Here is a 12001-nt window from a genome sequence, read left to right on the forward strand (position 1 = left end):
GTTTTAGAAAGACCTTGGACTGATGACGATTAACATCCCTAAAATATGAATTCACAAAAGACACCTTCTTTGATTAGCTTCAGAAGTTGCTCCATGTACTAGAAAGTAGAATAGCCTGTACTCTGGCAGCAGCACACACTATATAATTTATTGGAAAACATCAACAGGAGATGTGTCTTTAACACAACAGGGAGCCCATGTGCACAGGCAGTTCAGAACATTGGGCTTTTCTGGGAATTGTATTGCACAGAAATTTACTGGAAATCACAAAGGGGTTTGAACGTATTCTCTCTTTGATTCAAAAATACCCCATAATGATGATAAGGCAAGGATCACAGCCGACTGTATAGCAATAATGTGTCGTGACAGTAAACCTCTGGAGCTGATCACACATCATCAGATCTCCCGGGCTGCACTTAGCACAGGTGGCAGATGTATTTCAGCAATGATCGTGGATAGAATTCCTTACAGCAGCTTCATACCACATCACGTGTGCTGGGAATACCCATCTGCACCCCTGTTTGCAGCCAATGCAAGCACAAAATTTTAGGTTTTGTTCCAGGGACACTCCAAGTTTAATATCTCTGGGAGACACCTTCACCCTGTCAGAGTTGTGTAAACTGACTGTATGTTGTTTACTCAAATGATCCCAAATTCTAAAAGCCTGGAACAACTCTCCTGTTAATAGCAAGCATTTAGCCAAGATTGCTTCTTTTCAGAAGTCCATTACATCTCAAAGCATTACATGTGGATATATCCTGAGTTCAAAAGGTCATATTCATTACAAGTCAAAATATCATAACTAACAATAAACTGGAATCTATTTGAATGGCATTAATTTCTATAAGGAAAAATATGTGATGATTTTCCCTTTCCTGTCTTCTAATCAATACCATTTGAATATTTAATTTTTTAATGTTGTTAATTTTGGGAAACCTTTCCTTTGCATTTTTTTTTCTTTTTTCTTCCTTTTTCATTTTTAATCGACAGAGCATCTGAAAGTGCCACAGTCAAGCTAAGTATTTCATAATGCTGGATTCAGTTTCTGTAGCTTTGGTTAAAGGCCTTTTTTTCACTATTATCCCTGTCCAAGTTGCCTTCCTTTGGTGTACCATGGCAGTGACAGAGGCAGCAGGACAAGATCTGATCCCTGAGTTATCCTGTGCTGTGCCTCATTACAACAAAGGTTCTCCTAGATTACATCTAGATGGTTAGTTTGTTTCAGAATTAACAAAATTATTATCTCTGTCTTTTCCTAAGCTTCCTGCTAGTTTTGAGGATATAATTTATAAGATTGCAGGAAATCTTCAGAGATCTACTTTCACACAGCTAAATTCTTCAGGAATCATCTTGATTTATTGGCTGTTTAGATGGTTTTAACACAGGTCTCCACTCTCAACAAAATCAAAGAAGCCACAAAAGAAATGCAGACATGAAGGTATTCAGTAGTTCCTTGTAGATACATTCTGACTCTGTTGGGTAAATCAGTGAGGGGCCTATTGGACTATTTAGCATCCTTTATGTGGTGAGGATTGTCTTGTGGTTTGGATTTCTTTGCATAGTTCTGACACAGTTTCTTCTTCAGCAAAGCAAGGATTAATTTGCTTAATTTACTGTTTGGGAGTTTCTCACAGTGGTGTGCACAGAGGTAACCGTTCATAAGAAATATTAATGTTTTGCACAAAGAAACGTCTTTTTCCTGTAAAATCATCTTGCACCTTCTTGCACCTTGTGCTTATATAATTAAGATGCCAGAGAAGACAGGAGCTCCAGAGCCATGGCCAGCAGTGAAAGCAGGGAAAAACGAGACAAGTCTTTGAGAAAAACAGATGAGATCATGCGGTTACCAGGAGATCCACGTAGATGTTTTCACTGGCTGTTTGTCTTTTGGTGTCCTGGCAGAGCCCACGGTGACACACAGCCTTTGTGCTTGCTTCACATTCAGAAGACACTTATGACAAATAGGGTCATGCAATGGTGGTGCCTTACCAGATTTGGGAATATGTATTGCTGCCATTACTTCAGAGGTCAGTTTTTGCTTTTTTTAAATTAGGGTGCAGTCATCTTCAATCCCACTGTAAATTTTGGGAAAATGTTTGCGATGAAATTTGGGAAATGTCTGTGAAAAATATGCAGAACCCTTTGCTGTTTCTTTTTCTCATCTATTGGTAGTGTTTGAGCTAAGGTTGTTTCTTTTCTTTATGTATTACAAATTAATGTGAAATACAAGAGCCTTAGAGCAACTGTGCAAATCAAAGAAATTGGATGTGTCCATGTTTGTGTTAAACAGGATAGAAATGCACAATCCTTTCCTTGATACTGAGAATAGATACTAATGTGGGTCATGGCAATAGTTTCAAAGGCAATTTTTAATATTTTAGTGTCTATAATCCTCTGCAAGTGAGCCAAGAAATGCACTCAGGAGTGTCTTCATTCTGCTTGAAGTCGTCCTCAAGTTCCTACTACACTCAGTGAGCTTTCACAAGAAAGGTGGTGCTTGAGAAATTGTAAAATTTATATATAGTGTTGCATTTTCAGACTGGATATCCAGCCCCTAATAATCTGCAGTTTATTAATTTAAGACATCTATTTTAATAAGTCCCCGAATAGGATCATTTCCCTCATCTGTTTTGGAGACCTTTGAGCATTTATTGGAAGAAATGAGATGGTGAAGAGCAGCTGTTGGAATTCAGGGATGCTAGAAAGGGGGTATATCTTACAGTCACATAATCCAAATATCTAAAAAGGACTTGCTTAAATCTATCTGCCATTGTTAAAATTATGTGTTCCTTGTAAGTGCCTACTTGTTCTGGAAAGAGAAGTGTGTGCATTTGGTTTTGTCCATCAGAGAGCTCAGAGACAGAATAATGTTCAATCATGATGTTAATCCCAGCACAACAGTTTCTACTGAAGTGACTCTATAGAGGATTTATTCTCCCATCTATGCAGGTGAATAAAGAATTCTTTTAATGGGTGGTGCATATACTGTTGTAGAAGAATAAACCTCTTTGTATTAAAATTACATGCCTGGGATTTTAACATAAAAACTGAAAAATCCCACTGTGTAAAACTGACTTAAACTCAATTTCCCTCTCCTCCTTTTACAATGTCAAGATGCCTGAGTGCTCAAGTGACTGAATAAGTACTAAATATTTAATGCATGGAGGCTACATTAACTGAGTCTTTGATCTGAAACTTCTTAAAAACATCTTAAAAGCCCTTCAAAAACTGGTTAGTATTTCATTACAGTCACTTAAAATAGATTTATTTTATCAAAACATCCTGTCAGAAACCCCAAAGCTGTGATTAACAACCTCCAGCATTTTGACTAAAGCATCTCCTAATACTGGTTTCATAGTGTATCAACAGATTGCCTGTTGTGGGTAAGAAATCACCGGCCCAATTGCCTCTGACAGGCACGTGCAGGTGTTCAGAGTGTGTCTGCTGAGAGTTTGAGCAGGTATGTACAATGGAATCCACACTGGGATTCTGCATGCTTGCTGCTACTCAAACAGAATGACTCTCGTGTAATTCTGAGATTAAATTAATTTTTTTTTTTGGTGGTGGAATAAATTTATTAGGGTAGTTTTGTACAGATGTTTTAGTATTGTAACATTTACAAGCATTTGGGCAACATGAGAAATGGGATAGATCAATAATTTATATCATCCTGGGAAACTCCTGCACGTTTTTAATCTGTGCAGCAGAATTTGAGAGCATCTCTGGCTGTGTCAAGGCTCTGCCCTTTACACTGTTTTTATTGTTCAAGGGTAACAGACTGCAGTGTGAGCCTGTGTGAGTATCTGCTGGATGTGTAGAAGATGGAAGCATACACAGAGGCAGGTTTCTATATAATTCATTTCTACTGCATCCAGCAGACCTTCTGTGCAAGAGCTTGTCCCACCCAAATCTATGCTCACCCTTTGTTGTAGATTTCCTTCTCATTGGCTTTGTGCACCTCCAGGTCCCACTCTGAAATTCCCATTGTTGTTTTTCCGTAACACGAGATGTTGTGTCCTAACACAATATGAACACAAAACTTGGGATCTTAAATCATTAATCACAGACCACCTGGTCACTCTGGTGCTGAATTTTGAAATGTGCTTCTGGTTCATGAGGTTTTAGCTCGTGCCCATCATTTCTACTTCCTAACTTACATGTGTTTAACCAGTGGAAAGAAACTGAAACAATCAGTTTGGTAATTGTTCTGTTGCCTTCTCCTCAGTAATCAGTAGATTAAAGCAAACTGTTAAGTGTATTCCAGGATAATAAAGGAAATTAAACACTAGGTTTTGAGTTCACTGTATGTGCACATGGAGTCATTTGCCAATATTTTCTCAAAACAAGAGTTAAGGATTTCTTCTCGAGTCTCCCACAATATTAGCAAAAGGCACATGGCTGAACCCTCATGAACCACTTTGAAAACACATTCCTTGTTTCTTCAGGGAAATGCGCCTTTGTCAGTGTATACCTTGTGTAGAAGATGTTTTGCATATAAAAACCACGTGGAGATTGAATCCTGTTATATAAAGCAAAGCTGGCTTTCTGTGGAGTTCTTTGTAGTACCAACATTAAAAGGGTTGTTATAAATAAGAGTGGAATATAATTATAAATGCCCTTCTGAGGAAAAAAAATCCTTGATTACCTTTGAATTCTTTTGCCCTTTAAAAAGGTTATATTTAACTGGTTCAGTTTCTTACTTGATGTTTCAGTTTCCCAAGGGAAATCAACCTCCAGTACGAACTGTTTCAATTGGGTTACATGACTTTACTTTGTGTCTTGCATTTGTTAACAGACAGGTTATATAACACTGCAGGCTAAATATACATTGCTGTTTTCAGCTACCTCTGGTACTCCCATGTTCAGGGGATGACCAGGAAAGTGGGAAGCGGCTTTCAAAAGTTCTGCTGGAATTAACCCCTCCTGCTAATAGCGTAAACTGCTTGGAAGTAGAGACTTCAGGAGCAGTGTGAGGCTATAAATCTTGGACTATAAAAATATAGTAAATATTTTGATGTGCTACTTATCATCCTTGAGTTTTGGGGTTTTTTTTAATGACTAAAAAGAAGTGGGTAAAATTCTGCCCTTATTCCCCATTGCATATAATCTGTGAAAGCACTATTGACTGGAACAGAATTTCCTTGAGTTACTGATGTTGTAACTGAGAAAGTAATTGGAGTGTGTGTGTGCTGCTTCACTGAAATCCAGGAGGCTCAATTCTAGGGGGATCTTCTCCATTTCTAGGTAGTTTGTTGAACAGCTTCAGATTCATTATTCTTGTATTTCCATCAAGCTATGCTTCCCTGGTAGAGGAGGAGATGAAAGGACCTTTTAGAAAAATATCAATAACAAAAAAGAAAGGAAAGAAAAAGGGGTTTCGTCCGGGCTTTTTTTCTTCAGTCACTGATCAATAGCAGCACGAGAGAGCTGTATTTACAGAAGAAAGGCAAGCAAGCAAGAATCTTAACTAACTAGCAGGAAGTTGATTGTAGCATGCTGGTGTTCAGGCAACTGATAAGAGAGGAGGAAATATTTATGCTGAGAATCAGCAAAAACAGGAACATGTTTTACCACATGCCTGTTTCATTTCACAAGTCCAACATGCTGCACATAAGCTCTGGAGATAAATTTAGAGTAGTTTTGTTAATTGCATGGCATTAAATTTGGAATGAGATGAACAATGAACTCTGGCAAATGATATTTTGATTCACTGTACAACAGTGTTTGTATTTGAGATTTGAGATTTGTGGCAGAAGTAAGGATAGATTTCTGTATAGATTGGCAGCAAACCCTGTGTCCCTTGTGGTGTAGGATGGGACACTGGAAGTATCCCCCTGTCCTTGTCCTGGAAGCCACTTCCTTGCAATAGGAATGTTGTATATGGTGTCATCATTTTTACCTATAGAAATTCAGAGAGCTCAGTTAAAGCTCGCTGTGTTTCATTGTTGTACTGCCTATATATGACTGAAAAAGGAGCTGGGCTGAGACAATGCTTGCATTTTAGAGCTGGAAAAAAGTTTATGGTGTTTTTTTCTGTGTTGAATTGATTTTCTTTTCCTTTTTGTTGGTATTTATTAAAAATGCATATTCCACCCGGAATGATTCCTAGAGTTTTTTGGAGCACTGCTGAGTAAGCTAAACTAAATATATATTTCTTTAGAGGCGTCAGTGCTCTTGGCAGACACCATTATTTTTGCAGTCACTCACTGATTGGATTTTTTAAATAAAGATTTTGTGTTCCTTTTAGTATTAGGCTAAAAAATATTAAAACAATTACTTTAAATTTCAGTATGTAATAAAAGAACATAATTTTTAAAAAAAATCTTTACAGAACACTTTTTTTCTGTCCCCCCCCCTCTCCAAGTTTATTCCTTTTATTCACTGTGAGCATGTCTTGTCTTGCCTTAAGTTTATTTAAAGTTATTTAAGAGGAAGAAACAAATCCATCTCTACCTTCTCCATTCTGGTTTCCTCTGTGCCTGAATTTATTCTATGTTCAGTGAAGTCAGACTTCTAAGAGAGTTGGGAATTTTGAATTATATTTGCAGTTCTGGAGTGGTTGTGTGTATTTTTAGCAAAATGCTGGCATGCTTTGTAGGATTTTTCTTTTCCTGTGGTTCTGTTAATATTTGCACAGGAAGTTTGAATTAGAATGATGAAATATTCACTCTGATGCATAATGATTTGATCCCCTTCACTGCCACATTCTTCACAGCTGGGTTTTTTTGCTCATGCTATTTTGCATATGAACATTTATCATGCAATAAATTGATTTTCCTGTCTACTATTCTCATCTCCTTAAACCTGCACATTCCTGCAGTGTTGATTCTGCTATTCCTTACTTGTCCTATGCATAATTTCTTAGTCACGACTAACTTTAGTTATGACACATTTTGTAATTCTTACAAACTTATTGTAACATTTTAAAATGTGCTTGCTTAATGCTCCTTCTTTAGATAAGCTATTGATTACTTTTAATCCTTGGGAAGTTATTTTAGCTCTTTAGGTTCTGAGAAATTTATTTTTTATTCAACAAACTGTTGTAATAACTGTTTTTGCCCAAGAAACCTTTCAGTACTTAAAAGACTGACCTGTAATCTTTTATGCAGGAAAAAGATTTACTGAAATGTGGTAAGGCTGTTACCACAAAACCTTAGCTGGCAATTAGCTTCAGGCTTAATTTCTTGCATGTGCCATCTCTGTGTGGCTGATGCTCTGGATTGCATCTGATCCTGTTTCCTGCTCAGCTGACGAGGGGAGAATGGGAACCTGCCTGGAGAGAAATGTTGCCCTGCCTCGCTTTTTGCATAGTAGTTATTTTAATCAATATCAGAGTAGTAAAGATTCAGCGCCATTAAGACTTTCTCTCTTTGCATCAGCCTCTAAAGACAATTACTTGTCTAAGTTCAGTAGGTGCCCTGAAGGTCTGCAGCAGCACTGGGTCTCTAATGCCTTTACCTTCTCCCCCAGCTCTTCCTGCTGTGTCAGCCAAAGCATTTACAACTTACCCTCTCTGCTATTCAACATCACCCAAAATCAATCTTGGCCTCCTCTTCACCACTTTGATTTGCTGTCTTAGCACACCATGTACTCTGGTATGTAAATTGCTTCTTTAGTTTTCATCAGGCTTTTGGTATTTGGAAGCAAAATTCTGTAATTTATTTCAGAGGTAACTAGTATGATTTGCTTTTGTTTGACTTTGCTTAAAATTATTGAATGTCACAAACAATTCAGGGCAATTACTTGGGAGCAGGAACTCTTAACCATTTTTGTTCTTCATCATCATTAATATTGCTCTAACATTCAACCTGTATACTCTGTGGTTTTAGTGCTCTTTGCATCAATGTTATCTGTGTGTGTGCGCAGAAAAGATCCACTAAACCTCCTAATGCAAAATAATTCTATTTGTGGGCATATGGGAGTTAAACTTTCTTTCCCTTACAATTTTCATTAGACAAAGGCTTACTGGTACCATGGCAGAATGCTCAAATAAGCATTTTAATGTTGAATAAAGGTCAACACACTGGAATTTGAAACCATTAATCCTTTTGCTCTTAAAGCAGGCAGAACTTTTACAGACTAAATAAGGCATTAAATAGTACACTCTTAAAGTTCTGAAAAGGAGAAACATACCTTTAAATTACCCATTTAGATTTCTAGAACTTTTCATTTTCTGTTTTTTGAGCAAAAAAAGTTTTGAGGGTTTTTGGGGGGATGTGTTTTTTAAATATTTTTTTTTTCATTTCCCAACTGTGTGTTGGGAAAGGATATTTTTGAGTCCATAGAGCTGTGGAAAGGAACCCCAGTGTATGAAAATACCATATTGCAGTGGAGGCAATGCCAGTACTTTCAGGTTGCAATATCAGTCTATGGGTGTAGAGACCCTCCTGTTCAGATGAAAAGAAGTTCAGGCTCACTTTAAATTAATTCCTGGACTTTGAACAACTGTGGGATCCCTCTAGGACATCACAGACTGTTAAATTAAACCTGTGTTGCCTTGGGTTGAACTTTTAACCTAAGTATGGCTGAAGTCTGTCTTTTGGGACAGCATCCAGTCTTGATTTCAAGGCATCAGGAAGCAGAGTATCTACTGCTTTCTTTGGTAATTTGTTCCAGTGTCTGATTACTCTCACTGTTAAAAACATAAATCTAATTTTTAGTCAAATTGATCTTGGATTATATAATTTTTTTTGTCTAGTTGCTAATTTTTTACTAAAGATTAAGAAATCATTTGCTTCGATGGAGGGACAGAGATGGGAAGGTAATGGTAATGCAACCCGTGGTAGTATTTGAGTCTCATTTCAAGATGTTATATTCAGCCCTCAAGTATTATCTGTGGCTTCTTGCTGTGTCTGTTTCAGTTTCTCAACATCTCTTTTAAAATGTAGGTTCTAAATTCCCATCATTTTGTTCAGCTTTATAAAATACGTTATTTGGAAAAAGATAGGTATTTAATTCTGCTCACTGCTCTCAAACATCACATGCAAGGATTTCATTTCTGGGACGTTTCAGTGGGGCTCATGGAATCACACGAGTGGGAAGGACCTTTGGGTAATCTGGATCACCCTTTTAGTGTGGCAAGATCCACGTTTATTTTGGAAAGATTTCTGTGTTATTTCTGACAGCTTTTTCCAGGAGTATTCCAGAACTTCCACAGGCGATCTGTCTTCTCTACTGTTTATTGCTTCTTACTGTTTGACAGTTTTTTTCCTAAAATCTAGCCTCAGTCTCCCTGGCTGCTCTTTAAGTCATTTATGTCTTGCCCTATCTAACATCAGCACAAAGAGCAGTTTACCAGTTTTGTGGTTTGGGGCTTTTTGCTTTCTTTTTTTCTTTTTTTTTTCTCTACTTTTTTTTTTTTGTGTTTTTGGTTTTTTGTTTGTTTTGTTTGTTTTTATTTTTTTAATTTTTACCAACATTTTGCTTATACCTGTTTTTGTTTTTCTTTTTTTAACAACCTCAGTTCTTACTTGTATTTTCTAAATCATGAATTTCTTCTGGCTTATCACAAGTTGGTCCTCACTTTTTGGAGGTGCAGTTCTTCAGCCTGGATCAAACAATGCAGCTGCAGCTTTCCTGGTGCTGAGTAGAAAGATTCTTCTGTGTCAAGCAAAGTAGAACTAATTTATCCATTGCAGTACGACATTCATCTTTACTGGAGCAGCATGATATTGTTGATGAATTATCCAGCTTGTGATCCACAGTAACTTTTAATTTTCTACAGAATGGCTGCCAGTGTTAGTGATTCGCCATCCCAAGCAGTTAATTTTTCTTGGATCAATGAAGTACTTTGCCTTTATCCCTACTGAATAAGCACCGTGGCTTCCAAATCAGATCTTTAAAATCATCAAGGTTTCTCTGAATTTCTCTGGTTGTTATCAATCCAGTGTATTTATAATGCCTCTGAGAAGGATATTGTCACAGCAAGTACTTTTGTGATGCTATTTTCTTTGTCATTAGCCAAAATCCTAAATGCTACCAGCCCTAGGAGGGCCTCATGCAGATTGTCACTTGAGGTGACTTTTTGAGTCGATAGGAGCATTGCTAATCACACCCTGAGTATGATTTTCTGAATCAGTGTTGCACCCACTTTGTACTATTTTCATCTGAATCATGCTTCCATGGTTTGCTTAGAAGATTGATAAGTGGAAGAGGATCAAAAAGAGTCTAAAGTACAAATGACATCTGATGCTTTTCCTCTGTCCACAAGGCCTGTTACCCTATCAGGGAAGAAAATTAGATTGCTCTGACATTATTGTTCTTGACAATTCCATGTTGGATGTTATACATGTTCTCATTACCTACCAGGCGCTTACAGAGTTTGGTTATTTGTTTCAGTATTTTTCCATGAATTGAAGATAAGCTGATTGGCTTACAGTTGTCAGGGTTGCCTTTTTCTTTAAAATACTTTTTAAAGGTAGACGTTACACCGGCCTTTTTTTAGGACTTTCAGTTTATCCGTTGTCCTTTTTAAGTTCTCAGAGATTAGCCCTGATTACTTTGAGATTCCTATTTAGCTCTATAAGTACTGGTGGATGAAGTTCATTAGACTCAGCCTGTTTAAAAACATCCACCTTACCTAAGTACTCTGATTATTGTACCTTTCCTGTTTGAGGCTCAAATCTGGCCCTTTGTCAGTGATATTAACTGTGATAGATACATGATTGCAATTGACCTTATAATAAAGACTGAGGTGAAAAAAAGACAAATTCATTAGTCTTTTGGCATCATCCATCATGTTTCTCTTCTTCCTTAAGGAGTAGAGTAGCCTTTTCCTCTTACTGGATTATATGTAACGTGGTTTTTGTTACCTTTGATGTCTCTACATGTTTGTGTCTCATCTACACACTTATTTGGATGTTTTACTTTTATCCCTACCAGATGGATTGTTCCTTTCCATTGCTATACCAGTCCTTGTTCTGTAGGTATTTTTATTCATAAATGGATGCTTTCATGTCTCCTTGCATCTAGACCACAGAGTCTGAAGTGGTTCAAATAATACAGTGACCAGTTTTCTATGATTAACATGCCCCTCATCATCCATCAACTCTCCAGCTGTCTGCTGGCCACAGATGACAGCTGTAGTACATCCACCTTTGCTTCTAGATCCTCAATTCAAAGACTGGACAGTCTTAGTTAATACCTATTTTTTGGGATTTCCATCAAAAACCTCTGCATTACATGTTAATTCTTTAATTACAACTTCTAGGGAATTTTCTTTAATTAGCACTTCATGCACTGAACATATGCTTTACTGAATTCATGGAATTATCAATTTTTAAATCCTTGTGATAATTAGAAGTAAGTCAGAAAGCTTCTTGAAATTATTGCTGCAGAAATCAGTTACATTTCTTGTCTGTATTGAGATTTTTAATTTTATAGAAATAGAAATCACCTTTGCAGAAGAAGAAGTTGGGAAAAGGAAAGGTAGGATGGAAAGGGTGGATTAGGATGAGTAAATGGCTAATATAGGTCTACACAAATAGATATATTTATGGATATATTTATGGATTTATGGATAATATATATAAATATATGTTATCCATAACAGATTACAGAACTTTATTTGTGACATGGGGAAACCCAAAGACAGCACAAGAAAAGATGCATCTCTATGCAGCTTCCTTCCAGCAGTAAAATTCCTTGATGTCTGCTCTGCTGGTTTTCCTATTCATCTAAGCCGCTCTGATACAGGCGTGCCAAGTCCCACCAAATTAATATTGTTGCACTTATACTCACAGTTTGCCACAGGAAACCCCCTAAGCTTGTTCCTACCCTTGGATCTGCTCAGTGCTTTGGAAGGAGGCTCCATTGTTTCGGTGATCACACTTTATAATGCAGTGCTATTGCTTCTGACGTTTATATTGACTGAAGGGCAGCTTCACCCAGGGCTCGGATTGCTCATAGATCAAAACCAGATTTGCCAGCTGTCACCAGCCCTGCCCAATGTAATGAGATGCATTGACAATTATGATACTAAATGCACTGTGATTGTTTATAG

The 12001-nt window shown here is 37.3% G+C and overlaps 1 protein-coding gene across 1 annotated transcript in view; it reads left to right on the top strand.

The window, feature by feature from the left end:
- The window catches only part of AGBL4 (ATP/GTP binding protein like 4), a gene marked incomplete at its 5' end in the record, with an annotated part of 872835 nt that overhangs the window by 349277 nt on the left and 511557 nt on the right, over positions 1-12001 (top strand). The gene's annotated exons all lie outside the window — the stretch shown is intronic.

Source organism: Corvus brachyrhynchos, unplaced genomic scaffold (genome assembly GCF_000691975.1).
Source record: "Corvus brachyrhynchos isolate BGI_N302 unplaced genomic scaffold, ASM69197v1 scaffold48, whole genome shotgun sequence".
Lineage (NCBI taxonomy): Eukaryota > Metazoa > Chordata > Aves > Passeriformes > Corvidae > Corvus > Corvus brachyrhynchos.